This window comes from Amia ocellicauda, unplaced genomic scaffold, assembly GCF_036373705.1.
Source record: "Amia ocellicauda isolate fAmiCal2 unplaced genomic scaffold, fAmiCal2.hap1 HAP1_SCAFFOLD_161, whole genome shotgun sequence".
NCBI classification, from domain to species: Eukaryota; Metazoa; Chordata; class Actinopteri; order Amiiformes; family Amiidae; genus Amia; species Amia ocellicauda.
The window spans coordinates 38,737-57,018 of NW_027102724.1; the positions used below are offsets into that span (position 1 = coordinate 38,737).

The 18,282-nt window shown below is 43.6% G+C and overlaps 2 non-coding genes across 2 annotated transcripts; both read left to right on the forward strand.

Moving 5' to 3' along the window:
* Positions 1-9,829: 9,829 nt before the first annotated feature.
* On the forward strand, positions 9,830-9,902 carry trnav-aac (transfer RNA valine (anticodon AAC)). The gene has a single exon. It is a non-coding gene; the product is annotated as a tRNA-Val (tRNA).
* A 581-nt stretch (positions 9,903-10,483) lies between these two features.
* trnav-cac (transfer RNA valine (anticodon CAC)) lies at positions 10,484-10,556 on the forward strand. Its single transcript has one exon. It is a non-coding gene; the product is annotated as a tRNA-Val (tRNA).
* Positions 10,557-18,282: the final 7,726 nt, after the last annotated feature.

The following is an 18,282-nucleotide window of genomic DNA, read 5'->3' on the forward strand; positions in this document are numbered from 1 at the left end:
GGTGATATGTACTATGATTTCCAGGAACGAATTGAAACTTTAAAAAACACCTATGGTTTGAACGTGCTGGTGATTTGGAAACACGAGTGGACGACCCTGAAGGAACAGGAAGCGGGGGTACAACGGTTTATGGAAACCTTGGACTTTCCTGAACGTCTAGAGCCCCGGGATGCGTTATTTGGGGGTCGTACCAACGCCCTCTGTTTACATTATGAGGTAAAGGAGGGTGAGAGAGTAGATTACTATGATTTCACCAGTCTGTACCCTTATGTCAACAAGACCAAAATGTACCCGGTGGGGCGTCCAACCATTGTTTATCGTGACTTTCTCGAAATCGGACATTACTTTGGTTTGATCAAAGTCACCATGTACCCTCCTCGCGAGCTGTTCTTACCCGTGTTGCCTTACAGGTGTTCGGGAAAATTGATGTTCCCTCTGTGTAGAACGTGTGTGGAAACTGAAAATCAAACTACCTCTTGTCTGCACAGTGATGAAGAGAGAGCGCTGACGGGTGTCTGGTGTAGCATTGAGCTTGACAAGGCGGTGGAGAAAGGTTACAGAGTCGGTAAGGTGAATGAGGTTTGGCATTTTTCTGAAAAATCTGATACTCTTTTTGCTGATTACATTATGACCCATCTGAAAGGGAAACAGGAGGCATCGGGCTATCCCTCATGGTGTGTTGACTCCGCGGCCAAAGAGCGATACGTTCAGCAATATTTTGAAAAGGAAGGGATCCGTCTAGAGCCGGGGAACATAACTGTCAACCCCGCCAAGAGACAAATGTCCAAACTGATTTTAAACAGTCTGTGGGGTAAGTTTGGGGAAAGAAATTACCGTCTAAACACAACCTTGATTAAAACCCCTGAACAGTTTATAGAATTTATGTTTTCCAAACAACATGCAGTATCACACTTTCAATTCTTAAATGACCACGTGGCACAGGTCCAGTGGAGGGCCCCTAAAGATTTCCCCACCAAACAGGGGAACGTTAATGTTTTCATAGCGTTTTTTACCACGGCTTACGCCCGGCTTGAACTGTACAACTTAATGGATCAGTTGCAGGAACGCACGCTCTATCATGATACTGACTCTGTAATCTTTGTCACCAGGCCAGGGGATTGGGTCCCTCCCCTCGGGGACTACCTTGGGGAGTTAACGAGCGAACTAGATCCTCAGGACCACATAGTGGAGTTTGTTTCAGGGGGTCCTAAGACTTACGCATACAGAACGGCTGCGGGTAAGACCTGTATGAAAGTTAAGGGTTTCACTCTGAACCATTGTAACAACAAGCTCATTAACATCAAGTCTCTGACGACCCTGGTAGAAAGTTTTGTAACCGAGAAAGACGCGCCTCCTCGTGAGATTATTACAGCCGGAAATCAGATCTATCGCAATAAAAAGGGGTACACGTTGGAAAATAGATCACTAAACAAACGATTCAGGGTGGTGTACAATAAAAGAGTGTTGAAGACTGATTATACCACTCTGCCTTATGGATATTAGCGGTGGTTTTGATAACAGACTTCAACACCCTTTCTCCTGTATTATAGCCGGTCCCTCCAATTCGGGGAAGAGCTATCTTATAAAGAACATCATAGAAGATGTGGACGCAACCGTGTCCCAAGCTCTTGACAACATAGTGTGGTGTTACTCTTGCTGGCAACCTCTCTACGATGATTTGGCTTCGAAAAAAAATAATCTGAAATTTGTGCAAGGTCTCCCCGCCTCGTTGTGTGACGATGACTTGTTCCCGCCCGGTCAAACTAATCTAGTGATCCTTGATGACCTGATGGAGCAGGCCGGTGACAACAGTGAAGTGGAAAAAGCTTTCACAAAGTACACTCATCATAGGAATTTAAGTATTATTTATTTAGTTCAAAATCTATTTTTTCAAGGTAAAAAAAGCCACACTATTAATTTAAATGCCAATTATATAATTCTTTTTAAAAACCCCAGAGATAAACTACAGGTCACCGTCTTGGCTCGTCAAATATACCCTAACCAGACCAAGTTCTTTTTGGAGGCATTTAAAGATGCCACCAAAAAACCCTACGGGTACTTGATTGCGGACTTAAAAGCACAAACCCCAGAAGACTTTCGCCTCAGAACAGGTTTGTGCCCACCCGATTGGCCGGCAGTGTATGTGCTAAAGAAAAGGAAATAAATAAGAATGTCTGTTCGGATTAAAAGAAATCTGCCACTTTTGCAAATGTTATTTGAGGGGAGCCCGCGCCATAGGAAAGCTGTGCTGGCAGGGGCCCCCTCGGATTTGATCGAGACCCTGTGTGAAATAGCTTTTAACATCTTACGCGGTAATATACCCCTAACCCCTTCTCAACATTCTAAACTCAAAAAACAAAAAGCGGTTATCAAGATCATCGCTAATAAGAAGTATTCTATTAAAAGAAAAAGAAAGAAGATTAATCAAACCGGGGGTTTTATAGGACCGCTGTTGAGCATAGCCGTGCCTTTCCTAACCAGTCTTCTAGCTTCCAGAGTGGGTTAATAATGGAATATGCTCAGAAAATGTTTTTGATCCCTCAGGAGCAGCTTGAGAAACTGAGAAAAAATGTTGTCGGGCCAGAGCCCATTAGACAAACGGCCGAAAACAACTTGGACTCTGAAATGAAAGCTATACAGGCCAGGGCCGATTTAAATCAGTATTCCAAAGCCCAGTTGTATACCAACACGTTACAGCGCTACCTCCGTCTGGTTAGACAGGGTGAAAAAGATCAATACATTTTAACTTAAACCATGGCCTGTCAAGAAAATGGTTCTGGGGCTGATGCGGGGGGTACGGTTGATAAAGATGTTGCGGTGACCGAACCTGTTGAGAGTTCAGAGGGAGATGTTGTAACGGATGTTTTGAGAAACATGCCGGCCAGAAGCAAAAGACATGCACAATATATCCTGCACAAAATGGTTCAGAAACCGCGGGTAACTGCTTGGAATGAACAGGGTGAATTTGTTTTTAAAGGACAACTGATCAAAGGTTCACACATGTTTGATTTGTTGAAGAGTGTCACTAGCACTAATAAGGTACCCGATAGTCGCCGACCTGTAGGCTGGAATGCTTACCTACAGGCGATGGCCTGTCTGAACATGCCCCAATCAACAGTTCCTAACCAGGAAACGCTACAAAAAATCCGTCTGTGTAGAGAGGTGGAGCCTGATCTGACTCCGATATCTCATTACTCTGACCGTGCTGAGCGACCATCCTCAGGATCTATCCATCGTTGGGAAGCTTATTAATATCATGTTTTTATTTGTCTCCCCTGTAAATAATGACCCGATAAACAATTTTTTTTTTTTTTTTTTTTTCAAATGTTGTACATTTATTTATACCATAACCCCTGCTTTGTATAAGAATTGTGTTGAATAAAAACAAAACTAATGATTCAAAGGCTGTTTTCATTATTTTTTCACCTTAACACGCATGACATCTTTTAAAATCCTCACAAGAACACCCCATCTGTATACATGGCTGGCTAGGGTCGTAAGTCATTGTGTTATAAGGGGGGGTCCACAGTGTCCTGACAAACTCTGCCACTTTTTTTATCATTTTGGCCTAAATCCTCACTGTACAAGGCCATAATATCGGGGTATGACCTTCCTTTAGATCTATGATATAAGAAAAACACACAGTGTTGACCACAAGTGAAGGTCTGAAGACTTTGTACTTGACGACCGCTGTAAATGGTTTCTTGACAGTTGTTGAGCAGAAAGTTATTTATCTTCCGAGGGAAAGGTCTGAAATCCGGGGGGTTTGCATAGGAATCAAAAAATTCACCACGGTGGTCCTCCCTTAGATAAATAGCCAGCCAATGTTCTCCGGGCATATTTTTAGGGTGTGTGTTGATTATGTACATTGCAGGTAAATTCTTGATCTTAAATTTAGGCAGCTGATCGCAGGCGTAGACTCCTTGAAACAGTTTCCGTGAGCCGGCCAGGGCATTCATGATGTGGTTGAGCTCTCTGGTGTTCATTTTAATAATAATCATACAGAACGTTTCTCCTCTGATTCACCTCAATAATGTTGTCAAACACAGCATACACGACCATATTTACAGTGCGTGGTAGAGGCTGCTTGAAACGCATCTCCAAACGCATATTGCCCGTCTTCATCAGTGAAAAATGTTGTCCACACTCTTCGTCAGGGGTCAGGTTGAAACCGTACAGGGTGTAACCGCTGCAGTATTCCCGGCGATCGATCAGCAGAGTTTGATCCTTGAGATGGCGACCCGTAGCCAGTACTAGACTGTCATATTCACGAACCGCATTGCCGTTTTCAAAGTCAGGTTGAAAAGGTCTGGATGGAACCTGCACACCATCGACGTACAACGCTATAAATTCCGCGTTATAATGTTTAAAGTTAAAGGGGTTCTTGTTGTAAACCCCGGTAAATGCATCATTATCTTCGAGACCCATAATAACCTGTTTTGGGAGCTGTCCTAGAAACAGATTTTCCTGGTTCATCACCCGTGTCCCTGCGGGGATACTGTGGACTTTCATATAGACTCTTTCGATCGGGTACTTGGCGTTTGCCGTCATTAACGCCTGCGCGTGTCCTAGTTTAACCGCCGGGGAGACGGACACTTTTTTCACAAACAGCGAGGCCGATAATATGGTCAGTTTATATTTTTCAGTATCAGGGGTCATCAGACAAAAAGCACTTTTACTACGGATCATTTTAATTTTAATGTCTACCCCGTTGAGCATGAGTTTTTCTTGGAAAAATATGTCTGCATGGATATGCCCCATTAGCTCAAAGGTCCTCCCTTCTGTTGAAGAGGCCGTTCTTTTTTGCAAACCCTTATTGAGTCCCTCTGGATCCTTGTCGTCCATAGCTTCCGGGATGTCTTTGAAGAAAAGGCCGGGGCTGAACTGTTTGCTCAGGGTCTCCTCACTATAATTAAGGATACACTCCATCATGGCTCTATAGGGGTAAGTATTGCTGCTTTGACTAATGAGCCGATCTCCCAGGGTCACATCCACCTGTGAAAACATGGTGGCCACCGGGTAATTGATGACCCCAGCGTTGGTCGTCTTCTCGATTGCATCGCCATCCTCATCAGTCACTTTACAGTTCATTAAAATAAATGTGTTATTCAAATCAATATAATCCTCGCCATTGCCAGCCATAAAAAACTCCAGAGGGGCCGTGTCTGAAATTGCAGAAAGAGGGGGAATCTCTACATATATGATCTTATCTATACTCGTTTGAGTGTATGGAACTGTAAACAGATCCAGTTCTGATTTGACGCATTCTTCCGATAGACTGTGGACAAAAGACATGTTTAAAAGATGTATCCTGAGGCTCTATTTTTCTTTCTTTTAGACTTTCTTTTTGCAGGTTTTTTCTTGTGCTGCTTCCTTCTCCGAGTGTTTCCACGATATGTTGGAGAATGAGAGATTCTTCGTTTTTTGTTAGCCACGGATCTTCGTCGCCCTGGTGGACACATGCTGTTTCTTCTTTTACCCCCCCTCCTCGCCATTACCATGAGACCCGAACCCTCCTGATGCTCATGGCTAGCTGCCCGGTTCATAACATTGGTGAACACGTCACTAACAATATTTTTAGCCGCTGATTTCAAGTGGGGTCTGGCTATAGCAAAGCCTCTCTTAAGCAGGGGTACGGCCATTCTAAAGAGACCACGAAAGAGTCCTCCTAGACCGGCGCCATACATTGTGGGGGCTCCTACAAAACCGGGCAAGCCGTTCCATCTTGCATCTTGTAATAATCCACATAGGCGCTAGGATCTACATAACCCCTCGAGGTAGCCATTTTAATAATGTACACACTGTTTCAGGGGTCGAAAATGTAGTTTGACATTAACTTTACCGAAGCGGAAGGGTACGTTGATATTCTGATCCGATTTTACTTCGATCGTGATGTTGTCAAATTGGGTCTTTGAGACTGGTATGTAGTGTGGTTTGTCATAAGTAATTGTGACCATGTCATTGCTTTTACCTTTAATAAGTACATTTCTCAAAAGGGGGACATAACTATCCCCGACCCTCTGGTGGGTTATGATATCCGTATACACATAAAGAGTGTAAAAGCCGCCCCACCACTTCTGAGAACCTGCTCTCTGTGTCAGAATAGAACCCAAATATACGCCCCAGTTGGCCGCTGGTTTGAATGCTAATACCTGGTTTTGACACCTTGTACACTCTGTTTTTAATAGGGTTGTAATATAGCTTGATGTTGGGGGTGCCTTCTGAGAACTGTTTATGCATCTCATCTAATATTTTATCCACATTGTCATAATAACCTCCTTGTATCGTGAATATCCATTGATTTTAACATCATCAAAAATGGCGAAGGTGGCATCCTTATCTTGTAAAACAGCCCAAGTGTAAGGATACTGTATTTCCGCCAACCCCACTTCCCACGACCCCCTTAGATCTATAGATTTTCCAAATTGTACCGTGTAACTGGATATTTCATTTTTAGGGTATATATCGAGAGAGGCGTTACTGGGTAGAGTCATGTAGAAGCCTCCTGATTCCATCTTGAGTACCGAAAGTAATGCCCCCAACACACCCACGGGCATGTTGTTATAAGGATTGAATATCGCAAACCTGTTGTTCCGGGACCCAACTATTGAACTTTTCAGGCCATCCAAGCCATTTCACCAACACGTATTTTTTCCGGTTCTGGGTTTTTTCAGCTAATATCTTTTCAACTCTGTATACACTGTCTTTACCCACAATCATTTTTTGTAACTCGGCTAACCTTTGGCAAAAGAACTCCTTAGCTTTGAAACGCGAACCACATCACCGATGTTGAACTTATAAGTAGTTTTTCCCTTCTTAATAAATGGTCCGTATAATTCTTTATAGACCTTAAAAGAATTACTTTGATCAACATCTATAGGCTTCATTTTAATACTGGTGTGATACCCTTGGTTGTAAGCATCGATAAAATCCTGAACTTTATCAAAATACTTGAACGTGTTGACCGCTGTAAAATATCTCCAGATTTTGGTCTTCATGGTGCGGTTAAACCTCTCCACTACCAATGCCTTAAGCTCATTACCGGTGGTGAAATGATGTATTTTGTGTCTCTTCAGTAGATTCTGAAATTCTCTGTTGAGAAACTCTTTTCCTTTATCAGTCTGCAGTTTTTTAGGACATCGACCCTGGGACAATATATCCTCAAAGGCCCTTGTCACCGCCCGACCTGTTTTTTTATGTAGAATGCGAGCCCAGGCATATTTTGATAACACATCGATACACATCAACATCAATTTGTGACCATTGTTATGTTTTGATAAATTTGACATATCGACTAGATCCATTTGCCATTGTGAGTCTATGTCAGTTGCATATACGCGGTTTCTTTTAAAGTTAATCCTGAGAGGTTTATGTAAGGTATAGGCGTCTTGTTCCCGTAACCATTCTGAAACAACCACATCATTAACCTTCACTCCGGCCTCAGCGAGTCCTCTTTGAAAACCCTTCTTACCCGCCAAACCCCCAATCTTGGCTGGGTTGTAGTATAGTTCCTGCATTTGGGGAGCTTGCCGAGTCATTCTGTCAAATAACCAAACAGACCCACACTATGCGCAAAGTTTTTATACAAGGTTTTTTATTCAACTTCAGGAGAGCAGATACCCCTTTTTAGACATTTGAGAAAAGTATAACATACACAACAATTTTTTCTACGGTCCAGACAAAAAGAAATCAGATGATTGGTTACTTGATCTATATCAACAAATATACCTGTTTCTTTATCTTGTAGGCACACACCTCAGTTACATATGTAAATAAAACAACAATATGACCTATTTTAAAAGTAAACAGAGGTGTATTAAACATGCTCAGCAAAAGGTCCTACAGATGTTGATGAAATGGCCTAATATCATTCTTGGCCCCCTTGAGCGCTTCATCCCAGTGTTCGTACCCCCCGGTCTTTGTTACAGCAGCCATTCACTTTTCCAGGTTTGAAAGTTGATCCTCATCGATGGTTAAATCTGTAGAGAAAAGGCTCGCGTTGGCTACTTTTCGGTCAAGCACATGGTGTAATAGCGCTCTCAGGTTAGCTGCAGAGTGTTGATGACAGAACCAGTTGCAGAAGCAGTCCAGAACATTCCCCATGTTCAAAGTCCCTTAGTTCAGGTCAGAGTCTGAATCAGTGGCGTAGATGTCGAATTCCTCGTCGCTGCCCCCAGCTTTAACTTCTTTACGGAAGAAATAAGCTTTTAGCTTGCCAGCGGTTTTTCTACTCGGCTCATCCAGGTCATTGACCAGCTGCCCAAGTTTCTCTATTATAAACGGCTCCTTTTTCAGCTCCAGCAAAATCTCATCTATGATTTTCTGGACTTGTCCCGCAGTGACATGTATGTGGGAGTAAGACAGCGCCTTGATTAGTGCCGGTTTCAGCCACGGTTTGTTCAGTCTTCTGTAAAACACGTTGAAATAGAACAGGAAATAGTAACGGTCTGGTTCAAACAAACAACTGTGTCTCAACTGACTGGGGTGATTCACTTCACACCCCCGACAGACTTCTTTCAGAGCTCGGTCGATGAGAGCACTCAGAATATACACCAGGGTGCTTTTAACCACTCTGCTTACTTGGTCACATACCCCGGGCATAAATCCTGCGTCTTCATCACGCCCCTGGGACAGTCCGATGCTCATTGGGTCGCCTGGTGGTTTGTGGGGTGTTTCTACATCCATTGGACTGACCCCCTCCTGAGACGCACAGACGGTAGACAGTTCGGCAAAATCGAGGCCCTCCATGAGCTCCAGAGGCTGGGGATCCCCGAGACTCATTTGGACATCCATCGCACCGCATGTTGTTTCGTCCTGAGGGACCGGGGTCTGAGGTCTTGGAGGGTAACCGCAGTCAGAGGGTTCCAGAGTGTATACAAAATCTGGGGAATAGAACCAGGGGTGATCCCGGGTTTGAAGAGGCCTGTAGAGCCTGTCGACGTCCGCAGCTTTCGGGTAAGACATTCTCTTTAATTTTAAACCATGAATGAATTGTTGCGCCTTTTATCCTATCTCTTCACTACGTCACGACACACCGCCCTCTTAGAAGAGAGTAGCCCCTGAGCCGTCAGACCCCCCTCCAAAACCCCACACGTCGTCGGTTTTATCATCGTCGTCGTCATTCAAGGGGGATATATAATCCATAATCCAGCATATTCTCCTTCTAACCAAATCCAGTTGCGAACATTTGGTCAAGATGTCAAAACCATCATTTATACAGTTTATGACCTCTTTCAAGAACGGCCAGTCCACGGCGTCAAACATAATTTCTGTAACCTGTTTTTCTGGATCCTCCACACCCCCTTCAATAGGGTTTGTAATCAGGGTACTGCTAAACAAAACCTTACGATCTGTAGTTTGAGATAGACTCTTCACCACTCTACCGTAGTTCTGCAAGCTTTCCCATTCACACCTTTCAAAACCCTGAGTCGGAGACTCCATTTTGCATTCTCTTGGACCCTCTTGCAAGCCTTCTAGAGTCTTATCCACAAGCCCCAGATCTCTCCAGGCCATCACCTTCAACCAGTCCTCATAAGAGTATTCAATTACCGTCTCAAAAGGTTCCAACGTACCCTCCTTCTCTCCCAAAGCAAAAAGCTCCACTCCAACACAGCTGGGATCCCTTTTAAAGCGCAGGGCGACCTGCCTTTGAAAGAGTTTCCAAAGTGTCCTGATGTGCCCTTTAGCAATGCCAAACAGGTCTGTGAAAATGGCATCCTTTCGCGGCACTTCAGACGCCATCTCACAGTCTAGCCGACCTGAAATGCGTGAGCCCGTTTTACGAGCAGGCTTCAACGGTAACCGTTTGAAGCAAGACGTTGCGGTGTCAGTTTCCGTAGTGTAGCGGTTATCACGTTCGCCTAACACGCGAAAGGTCCCCGGTTCGAAACCGGGCGGAAACAGCCTGCTGTGGGCCGGTCCGTTTCATCCTGTTTGCCCTCGTGGTTCCCCGGAGGCGGTGGGTAGCTTTTCTTCATTGGAGTGCCCGAAATCGGTGCTCTCAGAGCGTCCGTCCGTCGACAGGTTGAAATTGTAAACGCTGGTGTAGCCACTTTTAATTAAAATCTGATGATGATGATGATGATGATGTTGTTGTTGTTGTTGTTCCTGTTGTTGTTCTTGTTGTCATCGTGGTCGCCGTCATTATTATTGTTAAAGTAAAGCAGTAGTTAGATTTGTTGCTACCGTAAGGTGCAGAAGGCACAATAGCTCTGTGATTGTCTGATGGTGGCACAAGACGAGCAGCAGCTGTTTGAACAAGCCATTGAGCATCACCTTGTTGGGGTAAGTGTAAGTCTTGTCATTGCTCAGGGCGTTCTTCCTTTGAAAGAGTTTCCAAAGTGTCCTGATGTGCCCTTGAGCAATGCAATATAGGTCAGTGAAAATAGAAACCTTTATCTCACAGGCTGGCCCACGGGAAACGCCTGTGTGCGTTTTACCAGCCGGCTTCGATAGGAGTTATTCGAAATACCAGGACGGGTTGGTTTCCGTAGTGTAGTGGCTATCACGTTTGCCTCACACGCGAAAGGTCCCCGGTTCGAAACCGGGTGGAAACAACCCGCGGTGCACGTGTGCCAGTGCCGTGTTACCCGTCCCCCATCTCTCTGCCCCAAGGGTGGCTGTCGTTTTCTCTTCCTCGGAGTGTCAAGAAATCCTGACCTTGAGAACAAACGATCACAGAAGGGTAGCTTTGCGAGGCGCTGGAACTGACAGTTTTAAAATCGATACATGTTGTTGCTGTTACAATACGACCGTAGCAGGATCGGCGACATTGCTGTTACTCTTATGAGTAGATAGTAGGGTTTTATGGGCGCGGCCTATTTTGTTATGACGTATGCCCTAAGCTTATTAATATTCCTACGTCATAATTGGGGGGCGTGATTTTAGGTAGAGTTATTTCCTTAATTATTCCTACGTCATATCCGTCAGAAAGTGTACACCCATAAAACCCTGAACAACAAGGCCGCCCATAACCTGTTGTTCTTGTTGTTCTTGTTGGTCAACTGTAGAGTGTGAATGGGTCGGCTCTTCCTGTAGTGTTTGGGGGTCTTTTTTAAATATACATGTAATGGTTTAGTAAATCTAAACCGTTATAAGATCAACAAGTTCTGTTGTCTGTAATGGTCCCAGGTCTTAACAATGCCAGTTTTGAATAGTGCGTTTATCATATTCACACTGTCTCTGTCTGTCTCTCTCTCTCTCTCGCCCAATCATTTTATAAGATCAACAAGTTCTGTTGTCTGTTATGATCCCAGGTCCTAACAATGCCTGTTTTGCATAGGGTACTTATGTTATCCACACTGTATCTGGCTCTGTCTCTCCCCTCAAATTTAATTAAAAATAAAATTAAAAAAGAGGGTGTGTGTGTGGGTGTTTGTGTGTATAGGTTAATTGTTTTTGTAAAAAAAAAAAAAAAAAGCTGTGGTTATATTTTATCTCTCACATAATGTGTTCAGTCGTTTTACTTAAATACATTCTAGGGTCTTAAAGCTCATAAGAGTTAGACTTAAGATAAGGATATGCTTTTAAGGTATTTTAGCAGTCTCAATCCCTGATGATAAGGAATCGTTTAAAAAATAAAAACAACTGATCACTCAATGCTAAATAGATCACAACACTCAAGGCTAAATCACTCACACCATGGGTGGCGGGGGTGGGCTCAGACAACAGTACGTATGGCATGTGGTATCAAAACATTCAGAATACTTTTAACCTATATAATTTATAAGCTTTGTAAAATAAACCCAAATATCTCTTTTGCGGGGATAAACGCTGTTCTGAGTAGTTTGTGACTTGTTTAATACCAAACAAAGCATCGCTATTAAAAAAAAAAAAAAAATCACTGTAAAAGCGCTAGTTATTTTAGATCTTTATAGTTATTTTCTTGGCTCAGGTTGTTTTTTAGCGCTTATAAAGGCCTGAAATATTCTTAGTGGTTTGTTGACTATAGGTCTTGATGCACAAAGGCCAGACCAGAACAATGCCTTACACGCAGATCCGGCATGTGGCCATCAGTATAAGTATGAAGGTCTGGTCTTCAGCTCGACAGACTCTTACTGACCTTTCGATTTAAGACTAAAGATCAACAATGTCCGGAAACAACATCAGCGACTTCGATTTAAATGAGTTTTTAGGCAAGTCTTCAGATTATTTTCATTGACTCAGAGCGTGTTGTGTGCATGTATTGTAAATAAGGCTATAACATCTGTTTTAAGTTCTGTAAAATTATTTTTCAGCCAGTCAACAGGAGTTAATTCCCAACGCTGAGGAGATCATCTGGAACAACGACGGTAAGATTTTTGTGTTTGCGCTCATGGGTTCTTATGTATGGGTGTGTGTGGTTTTGAAGCGGCTCATTAGAGTTATGAAAACGTTTTAATATATATTAATGCCGGTCTCTTTAATTACACAGAAACTATCGAAAGGCCTGTGATTAATGTCTCCGAGGATCGACCAAGAGAAGTGGTTGTCCCTAGACAGACTGTCTGCCGACCGGGTAAGAACTAAATCCCTGTTTGTTTGTATAACGTTTCTGTAAGATGTTTGAGTCCAGTTTTGTTAATTTTAAAAAATTATCCTGTCTAACAGTATTAAGAAACGTGGTTCGAGACAACGAAAGGCCTTCCACATCGAGGGCTTGTTTCGTTTTACCTTCGAGAACCGTAACCTTTCAAGAATCTGAAAGGCCGTCAGCCCCGGTATCTGATAGCTGTGAGTATATGTCTGCAGCCTGTAAGAGGTTAAAGCTTTTTATAAAGCGGTGTGGTTAAAGGTTAAACATGTCTCTTACCTTCACAGCGGTGCAAAAAGCTAAACCAGCCGAAAAAAATAAGAAACGATTATTCTGTGGAGGTAAGTAAGATCTTTCAAACTTTAATGTTTTTAAAAGGGCTTTGTTTGCCCGTTGAGGGCTAATATTTAAGCGATGGGTGACCGTTTCCTGTAGGGCGGGGGGTTCTGGGAAAGATCTTTAGAAGTCCGGACAGGTCTAGGCTTGTTTCTGGGGAACGTGTTTAGAAATGACCGATTGCCGTACCGTCTGGTTAGGAAGTAAAGCCGTCCGAAATGGTTTAGTAAGTTGTTTGGCTTATCTCCCGCTATTATACTTCTGTTTTAAAGTGGTTGTAGGAAAAGGCTTGAAGGTGTTCATTGTATTTAATATTTAAACAGATCGTGAAAACGTTTGTGAAACAGGAAGTCCCGGGATCAGGAATCGTTTACACTTGGAAGGTTCAATTAAAAATGAAATGTTGTTGTGTGTGTGTGTGTTTTATTAACAATATTACAGTTTTTAAAGAAACATTTAAGAAACAGTTTATTTACAGCGGCTTCTCTGTTTTACATTTATTATCAAGTCCTAATAAATATATTGTCTGTAAATAATATTGCGTTGTAGTGAATGTCTAAGGCTATTTTCAAAGGTCTAAAAAAGCTAAAGGTTTTGAATGTCCTGGACATGTTGTTTTAAGTTTGATTTCTGTCGCCGTTTAAAGATGTAAATGTAATGTATATTTTTATTCTTCCCAAGACTCTTGGGATAGTCATTCTGTGGATGAGCTATTGAGAACAATTACCCCGTCTAAGTGGGATCAAACATCTTCCCCGGTGAGATCACCGAGAGGATCCCCCACGGTGGTCTTGGAGACCCCCCAACATCTACTCAGGCCACAGCCTTCTGGGGGTAATTCAACACCCCAGATTCAGCCCGCCGCATTGTCGGGCGGAACAAATACAGGCATCCAACAACCTCATGGGTCGCCGTCAGTCAGGGCTGACACACCACCCAACGACGGCCTGGTTTCAACATCGTTCCCCCAGACCCATTTCTTGGCTACAGAAACGCGGAACAGTACCCCGCGCTTGGCCAGGGTGTCACCGCAAAGGCCTTCTTGGTCTCCGTCCATGAGTATACGCTCGCTCCTTGCCTCCTTCGACCGAGATTTACCGGAGCGACCATCCTTTGAAGCTGAGCCAGGCCACCAGCCCCCGGAGCTACTTCCTGAAGGTCGGCATGAGTTGCTACATACTTTGTTACAAAATCAAAGACTTGTGTTAGTGGGGCAAAACCTGGTGATAGAGAGCCAAAACACCCTTATTAATACCCTTACTAACGAATTGTACCGTATTTAATGTTTTAATAGACACAAAACGCCTTACTATTGTGGGTTGTTGGAAAAATAAAAAATAAATTAAAAAATGTCCTGACTTGGTAAAAGAACTCACAAACTAAAGGATTATGAACAAGCTAGGGCCCCAAAAAGACCTTCCCGAGAGAACATCCCCGGCCCTGTTGTGAACTCCTCTGATGTCCCAATGAACCTGGAACTATTACAAATGATAAATGATTTAAATAACCCCCAATTACCACTGATAGAATGTGAATTAACAGACTTACCGGTGAACCCTGACCTGTTACAGATGGTCAATGATCTAAATAACCACCTCCCACCGGTAGCGCTTATAGAGGTTCACCCCCTAGTTCACCCCGATTTGTTTGAAATGGTGGAGGCTTTGGAGGAGCTACCCCGACCAAATTCTGCCCCTATTATAAATGATTTGAGACAATTAGAACACAGGATGGCGGCAGAAGCAGCCATCACTATAGAGGAGGGTCTTGACATTAACCGGTTGGATATCTTTGAAGGACTTTTACAGGCTTTAAATGAGCCTCCTCAAAAAGGGGGTTTTGTAGATGTCAGCAGTGGGGGTGTTCGGAATGTGGAGGGTTCTGAGACTGATAAGGCTGTGGAGGACATGCTCTGTGAGAATGTAGGGGGTGAAGGCTTTGTTCAAAATGATGATGTGTCCAAGAGTACCAGTGATCCCGTGATTATAGATAGACCGGCCTATAACAATTTTGAAATGATTCAGCGTTTTAATTTTGCAGAACTTTTAAATTGTGACAATTATGCAGAAATATTTGTCAACATACACGAGGCCTTGCAGAAAATGCTTGAACAGGTTGCTGAAAGGGTCAGACCTCGAGATGTTGTACAGTTAGAACTCAGAGGGGATGATTTGTTTAGCAACCTATCTGTAATGCTGAGTGGAGATAATTTAGACGTCTGGCTAAAATCGAAGCGTTATTGCAAAGTAACGCAGCCATCATAGCTGATGAAAGTCTGTCTCTGGTAATGAATGTGGTTCGTAACCCTGAGGGTGGGGCGCTTAGAAGACTGTCGAAATGCTTGAAGAACGACATAATTAGGACCAAGCTCAGGCAATTAGTGGTGAGTTCCAGTGGGGACAATAAGCTCTGTTTTGCTTACAGTTTAATAAAACTACTCACCCCCGACATGCCTGAACCCCAAGCTCTGCAAGAGGCTTTAATGCTTCATCAGAGGGCCGGCTTAAACTCTCAACAGATGGTTGCCTTTTCAGACATCACCAAGTTTGAGGAGTTGTTGTCTTTAAAAATTGTTGTGTGGTACCGTTGTGAGGTAAAGGAAGTATTTGTGAAATTTCAGATACATCCTGAAACCCTTACACAGACACTGTTTCTCTTCCTAAGTGATAGTCATTACTTTGGAATAAAGAGTTTGACGGCTTTTTTGGGTTGTTCGTATGTTTGTCATTGGTGTTATAAGGCCTTCAATGATAAGCTTAAGCACCGCTGTGACGGTTACTGTAACGTCTGTTTCAATCCGCAATGTCGTAAGGGTTTGGCCCCTACCATCCGATGTAAAGATTGCTTAAGGATTTGTCTCTCAGCGTTCTGTTTTTCCGAGCATAAGGTACAGAGGGCCGCTGCTGAGGGGGTTAAAAAACGGAGTTATTGTGATCAAACTAAATATTGCCCGCAGTGTTGCCTCCAGTACCGTTTTCATGAGGTTAAACCACACAAATGTCTGGAGCCGAGATGCAGGATCTGTAATGCTGATTTAACCCCGGGGTCCGAACACCAGTGCTTTATTCAGCCGGTTAAAAAGGAGCCGCCGCACAACCGGTATGTCTTTTTTGCTTTTGAATGCCGGCAAGAAAACGGGGTCCACGTTGCTAATTATATACACTGTATTGACATGTTGGATCGTGAGTGGTCAGCTAGCGGTGAGAGTTGTGTCAGGGATTTCTTTACGCGGTATCGCGGTCCAAAATACCTCAATTACACATTTATTGCCCACAATGCTAAGGGTTATGATTCTTACATTTTGATGAAGTATCTGGTGGAAAATGGGGTGACCCCAAAAATAATAGCTCAGGGTAGCAAGATCATGTGTTTCACCGACGAAGCTTTCAACTAACGTTACATAGACTCGTTAAATTTCCTCCCCATGAAATTGAGCGCTTTGCCTAAGGCTCTGGGTTTTGAGGCTCAGAAGAAAGGTTGGTTCTGCCATTTTTTTAATACTAAGGACACTCAAAATTATCGAGGGTCCTACCCGCCCGCCTCTTATTATGGGGTTGATACTATGATGTCTCATGAGAGGGAGGAATTCTTTAAATGGTACAATACGGTTAAGGGAGGTGTTTTTGATTTCCGAGAAGAGATGGCCGCTTATTGTAAAAATGATGTGGTGATCCTTAAAGAAGCCTGTGTGCGTTTCCGCGCCGAGGTTATCAACACATCAGGTCTCGACCCTTTGCAAAGTGTGACCATAGCGTCTCTCTGCATGAAAATGTATCGGTCCAATTTCTTGCAGAAAAACACTATAGCGGTCACCACTTCTGACAACTATCGTGCTAGACAAAAGAACTTTTCGACTGTCTCCATACAGTGGCTGGAATACCTGAGTGCCCGGGATAACATCTTCATCAGACATGCTTTAAATCAAGGGGAAGTCAAAATGGGGCCTTATGACTTAGACGGTTTTAGCGACGTGTCCGGGCGGCATACCGCTTATGAGTTTGCAGGTTGTATTTACCATGGCTGTCCTCAGTGCTTCGACCCAAACACCTTTAACCCCGTAACACAAAAACTCTGCGGTGATATGTACTATGATTTCCAGGAACGAATTGAAACTTTAAAAAACACCTATGGTTTGAACGTGCTGGTGATTTGGAAACACGAGTGGACGACCCTGAAGGAACAGGAAGCGGGGGTACAACGGTTTATGGAAACCTTGGACTTTCCTGAACGTCTAGAGCCCCGGGATGCGTTATTTGGGGGTCGTACCAACGCCCTCTGTTTACATTATGAGGTAAAGGAGGGTGAGAGAGTAGATTACTATGATTTCACCAGTCTGTACCCTTATGTCAACAAGACCAAAATGTACCCGGTGGGGCGTCCAACCATTGTTTATCGTGACTTTCTCGAAATCGGACATTACTTTGGTTTGATCAAAGTCACCATGTACCCTCCTCGCGAGCTGTTCTTACCCGTGTTGCCTTACAGGTGTTCGGGAAAATTGATGTTCCCTCTGTGTAGAACGTGTGTGGAAACTGAAAATCAAACTACCTCTTGTCTGCACAGTGATGAAGAGAGAGCGCTGACGGGTGTCTGGTGTAGCATTGAGCTTGACAAGGCGGTGGAGAAAGGTTACAGAGTCGGTAAGGTGAATGAGGTTTGGCATTTTTCTGAAAAATCTGATACTCTTTTTGCTGATTACATTATGACCCATCTGAAAGGGAAACAGGAGGCATCGGGCTATCCCTCATGGTGTGTTGACTCCGCGGCCAAAGAGCGATACGTTCAGCAATATTTTGAAAAGGAAGGGATCCGTCTAGAGCCGGGGAACATAACTGTCAACCCCGCCAAGAGACAAATGTCCAAACTGATTTTAAACAGTCTGTGGGGTAAGTTTGGGGAAAGAAATTACCGTCTAAACACAACCTTGATTAAAACCCCTGAACAGTTTATAGAATTTATGTTTTCCAAACAACATGCAGTATCACACTTTCAATTCTTAAATGACCACGTGGCACAGGTCCAGTGGAGGGCCCCTAAAGATTTCCCCACCAAACAGGGGAACGTTAATGTTTTCATAGCGTTTTTTACCACGGCTTACGCCCGGCTTGAACTGTACAACTTAATGGATCAGTTGCAGGAACGCACGCTCTATCATGATACTGACTCTGTAATCTTTGTCACCAGGCCAGGGGATTGGGTCCCTCCCCTCGGGGACTACCTTGGGGAGTTAACGAGCGAACTAGATCCTCAGGACCACATAGTGGAGTTTGTTTCAGGGGGTCCTAAGACTTACGCATACAGAACGGCTGCGGGTAAGACCTGTATGAAAGTTAAGGGTTTCACTCTGAACCATTGTAACAACAAGCTCATTAACATCAAGTCTCTGACGACCCTGGTAGAAAGTTTTGTAACCGAGAAAGACGCGCCTCCTCGTG